Below are 6,000 nucleotides of genomic sequence, written 5' to 3'. Positions count from 1 at the left end.
CACTGAATCTGAATCAACCAAAGAAAACTAAGTCAAACCAATTCATAACATATCATATCAGTGCATAACCATTCACCAGACTACCAGACCATATTATGATTTTCACATAATCATACTTGCATATGTATGCACTTCTCCTTAAGAGTACCTACGTGCAAATATCAAAAGATAACTAAATCTGAACCATTGTACCACTGAATCAATCACTCAATCAAATATTGAAGCCAACACAAATCACTTAACCAAATACATATCACCACATAGTAGCATCATCACTCAATCAACTTCTATTTCATAATCAATTGAACCCTATCAGTATTGTCAAACATAAATTATCATAAGAGAGACTTCATCAACATATAACAACAAACATAATAGAATATATCAACCATCATCATCAACTCATACTGCAAACCCTAACATGTATATGTGACTATTACAAAGAGCATCCGCGTGTGTACAAGATTTTCATGTTTGACACCTACGTACAGATTCTGAACTTTCGCATAATGTATATGCGACTACCCAGAAGTAGATCTGTGTATGTATGTGCCCTCATAGAGGCAACCTAACATATAGATCTGTAATCATTGAATCATGTCTCCACTGCAACCACAAAATATACTTCACAAGCCTTACTATCTCATATTCATGTCAGAGTATCATTATCACCACAGATCTATCACAATTAGATATTTTCAACAAGCAAATCAAACAAGCACATATGATACCATACTTTAGATTTTCAAATCTGTGTCTTTTCCTTGCTCCTTGGTGCACACTTGTTTCAAATTAAATCATTCATAGATAACAAAAAACTTGCACAACCTAACACTTGATCTCCATCTCTGTATATAGCATAAGCCTTAGTCAATACTTTAGGCCAATCCCTTAGTAATGTCTATGGTATTCTTTGACGGGATCAAATATTTGTTATTGTGCTCAATACTATTGGCCAATACCATGGTAAATACCCCTGGTATTCCAATTACCATGGTGTGGAATATATACGCGACTTTGATTCACCATACTTGCATATGTACGCAGTTTTTGTTCACATGACCCACGTATACTTTCCCAAAATTCACCTTTATCATTCCTCTATCTTTGAATTGGTATTCCTTTGTCCAATTTCTCTATCACATATGTACCAGCCTATATAATCATCTTGCTACCATCATGTTGACATCTTTATCAAGTATGTTGCGATCAAGGACAACACTTTAGTCATAATGCCATATATAAGGAATATGTTTTGTAGTAAACACTCTTAGTCAATTTCAGATGGACCCAAGCTATGATCATTAGATAGAAACCAAACACATTTTGAGATATCTTCGTGGGACTATACATCATTGTCTGAGATATGTTGCAGGGAATAAGATTTAGTTGTTGGGTTACACATATTCAAATTGTTTAGGCAGTGATGCAGATGGAAAAAGTACTACAGGTGTATATTTTTGTTTGGGATCCTCTATGATTTCATGGATGAGCAAGAAACAAGACTTATTTTCTTTGAATAGTGTTGAAGTTGAATATATAGCATCCAATGAAGTTGATCAAGAAGCAATTTGGCTCCGGAAGTTTCTTAAAGATTTTTTTGAAGGACCTTTGGACTCTACCATCTTTTGTTGTGACAATCAAAGATGCATAATATTGATAGAGGTCCCATGCTAGGAAAAAGAACACCAATATCAAGTATCACTACATTTGAAGCTTAGTGCATGATGGGATCATGAATCTATGGTACATATCCATTTACGGACACATAGTTGATATCTTGACAAAGTGTCGTCCTAATAGGAAGGTTGAGTATTTGAGAGATAAGCTTGGACTTATGGATATTTACTCCCTGGTTGAGAGAGCATGAGGATGGACATCGTATTCTCAATGTGTCATGCACTATGGCAAGGACTAATAGTTGTAAGCCTAATGAAGGCACTGGTAGGGAAAATGGTTTGTTAGATAAGCATATGGGACTGATATTCTTTGAGGATTTCATCCAAGATAAGAATAGCCTCGAGGACTGATATACTTTGAGGATATGGTATCCAAGATAAGAATAGTCCTATGAGGACATACCTACTAAAAATTCATATGGGATATGGGCCTATAGAGGCAGTAGTGTCCAAATTTATGACTCCCAACATTGTGCTATGATATAGTGGATAGATAGAGCTTGTTAGTCAAGACCTCGCTATGTTTGACAATGTTGGTTATGAAAATGCTTATCAATATGAATCCCTTCTTATGAGAATATCTCAGTTTGAGAGTATGTTGTTGTGCCATTATGAATACCTCCCTATTTAAGAGGGAGTGTTGAAAATGTAGCTAGTGTCGGTCTTCATAATGTAATTCAAATGTATCATTGATGTACTTATTATATTGATTTATTATATTCCTTATTATTATTTTATTTATTGTCAAAGTATGTTCTTCATGCTTATAGGCTCATTTGAGTCAAAAAAAAATTATTATGAGTCAAAGAAATGTAATTGAGTCAAAATCCCATTTGGCCTTCTTGTAAGAAAAGGAAAACTTATTTTATATGAGTCAAAAAGTCAATTCTTCATCGATAAGACCAAGTCAGCCCTACCTGGACAAGTCGGCCTAGAAGAGGCAGTTATTCAAACTCCTGGACAATTATAAATACAAGACACTTCAACCTCATTCACTCACTCATCATACACATATACGTTTGTGCCAAATACAACAAGAAAGATAGCAAAGTCAAAAGAGAGAGAAGATGAGTCAAAGGAGAGATAAAATTCATATTTTTAGCTTTTTCTGTTCACACGTGTGAATTCGCTGGGGAAACTCTACAAAATTATAGGTCTGAAATTGCAGGTCTAAATTACAAGTATGAAATTCTTTGATTTGACCAGATTTGACAAGGTTTTACCAACATTGACTTTCATTGACTTTGACTTGGTTGGAGGAGATTGAAGGAGGGCTGACTTGGGTCTTTGTGGAAATCTTGGGCTTGGTCTTGGATCTTGGATATCTCACTTTTATATTAATCTATAAGAATATGATTTTTGGGTTTTCCCCCTTGTGGGGTTTTGCCTTGGCTTGGAGCCTAATTTTTGTTGTTCTTTGTCTCTTTGTGATCTTTTTTTATAATTGTTTGATGAAGAGAACATAATATTAATAAGAAGCCAGCAAATATTCACAAGAAATTATCAAGTTAAGATAAATCATATTTATCTACTTGCTTTTGGTTTCTCAACACTTTCGACATTGGGTTAGAGCCAACATATCTAATGGCTAGGCCGACTAGCAAAAATGTATAATGAATATTCAAAAGATCATTTCTCCTCAACCGTGAGGATTTAGAAGGAGTGTCATATATTGTTGAAAACATCATAAAATAAGTTTTCTAACCATATATATTACGGTCCCATTTGGGATAGGTAATTGGAGTAAAAATACATTCAAAGATAGGGTATCCAAATGGGGCATCAAAAATCCAAAAACAATATTTCTAGAAGGAATGTCATATCGTTGGAAAGGTTTCAAAATATGTATTTGACTATGTAACTTTCTCTTTCATTTGGACGGCCTTAGACATCAATAACAAACATTTTCAACCATTTTTTTTTTTGGAACTAGAGTGAGTTTGGGTTGGGGCTAGTCTTAATGTTGGATGGAAGAACAATTTGTCCACTTGAAAGATGTTCTCACCACATTGTATGAGGCCTGGTGTTGGAGAGGTAAATCCCCTCTACGGATAGAGGCGATCCCTACTAGTCCAGCAAGGGTCTAGCAACAATCAGTCAATGCTACTATGCAAGTTCCTAATTGTAATTAAACAAGAGATAAAGAGCACCTACTTGGATTCCAGCGCTGTTGTTTGATGAATAGATGCCACCTTCACTCCTTCGCTCTGGCTGGTCACGATCCTCCGCGATCTCCGCGAATAGACACCTGCACACACGAAGAGGAAACAAACACAAGCGTGAAATCTAATAAAAGCAACCATACATCAGTCAGAAAGGATGTAATTCACATTTAACCATTGCATAGACAAATGAGAATGGAACAATAATAGTAGTCATCTATTATTAATCAAACAAAGAAGAGTACAACCAAATGTTCTGACGTCGGTATCCTTCTCAGGAGGGGCCAGTCAGCAAGTGTCTCAAGCATTCACCTTTGGAAATGATTCTCCCAAGACAAGAAACTCTCTCTCTCACACAAGCAACACAACACAACCTTCCCTAAGCTATCATGCACTTCCACACTTATCACACCAACTACCTATAGTAGCAGCAATCTGAACACTATAAGCTTCACACAATCCAAGCTATTCCAAAAACTAGCTGCTCATGGTAATGGTGGAAGTTTATATAGGAGAAGGAGCCTCCTAAAAGGGTGGAAGGATGAGCTTATCTCCAAGGGAAGTAGTTGCAAAGGGTCGAACAGACATGCCATAGAAGGGAGTCGATACTCACAAGGCCAACAACCAAGTCTGGAGTTATCTGGAAGGCTGGCTGTTGGAACAAATTTGCCAAAACTGGATCAGCGCGGGTGCATAACTGGTCTGGCGCGCTGACGTCGCAATGACATAATGGAAAAGGCCATGTCAACGTGGGTAGATACAAACAGGGGCTGCGCTGGTCATGAAATTCGATCAGCGCGGGAAAGGCGTGTGCTTCCGCGCTGGCAGCGCTCTCGGTCTGTTATAAAGCGCCAGTCATCGCGGATATTTTAGAAACAGACGCGCTGATGAGGAAAACTTTGGAAAAATGGGTTTTTGGCCAGTTCAGAAGGCATGAACTTGATTATTGTGAATTCCTGACACAGTAGGGTGACTGACAGGGAGACAGTGACAAATTACTGTGTAACACCTAGTTGAGCCTGGACACCTAATGGGACAAATTTTGTCCCTCGCAAATGACTCCCCCTCAACTTCTTCCCATAAAATTTGAACCAATAACTTAATGAAGACTAAACCCCATACATACCAACTAATTTACACTTAATAAATTAAATAATCAAATTGTTTAAATAAATTAATTTATTTATGAAAAATACAAACCCTAATACTATTTGAAATGATGAAACACACCACGACTTAAGTTTGATATAGAATTATTTTTAGTTGAAAGTGACTCTCAAATAATTAATTTGTTGAGGTGATAAAACCTAATCTCACTTTTTAACATATTTTAAATTCCCTTTAGTACTATAAGAAAAATAAATAACAAATATATTTTATAAACCATTAATATTAATGTTATTTTTTAATTAAAATTACAAAATATTTTTTATATTAAAGTACATATATATATATATATATATATAGTACTTTAATATAAAAAATATATATATATATATATATATATATATATAGATATACTTGAATTTCATATTTATAAAGTGACATGATATTCTTTATGAGTTGTTTGTATAGTATTATTCATGAATTGTTTGTTAAATATCATAATCATATGAATTGTTTGTTAAATATCATAATCATATGAGATGATATGATAGTTAGGAAAGATTTTAATTTTGTTAAAATCTAATTTAACTTAAAAGTTGTGAGGCAAATTTGAAAAAAAAAATTAAAAAATGAAAATAAATAAAAAGGAGATAAAACATGTTATAAAGAAATGTTATTTACTTATTACCTTCTTTATATTATAAAATTTGTAGATATTTTTTCTTTTAATTTTTAATAATTTGTTTATATGCATGCATCAGTTCTCCATGGGTAGCCTCATTAGTAAATGGTTTACTAACTCCTTTCTTTATAGCTTCTAGAGGATTAAGGCAAGGTTTCCCTTTATTCCCCCTTCCCTATATTATTATGGTCGAAAGTTTAAGTTGAAATTTGGAGCAAGCTAGATTGAATGGAAAACTGGTAGGGTTAAGCATAGCTCGGAATGTGAAGGGAGTGATTCATTCTGAGTTCGCTAATGACACGCTATTACAAGGGGGGGCATAAATAATAATTGCAACAAGATTCAAGAAGATTTTGGACTCCTATTTTGT

The sequence above is a fragment of the Pinus tabuliformis genome, chromosome 4_1 (genome assembly GCF_031772625.1).
Source record: "Pinus tabuliformis cultivar Carrire ecotype Pingquan chromosome 4_1, CPIR1, whole genome shotgun sequence".
Lineage (NCBI taxonomy): Eukaryota > Viridiplantae > Streptophyta > Pinopsida > Pinales > Pinaceae > Pinus > Pinus tabuliformis.
The sequence above is the reverse complement of the archived record's forward strand: the minus strand, read 5'-3'. Positions refer to the sequence as shown.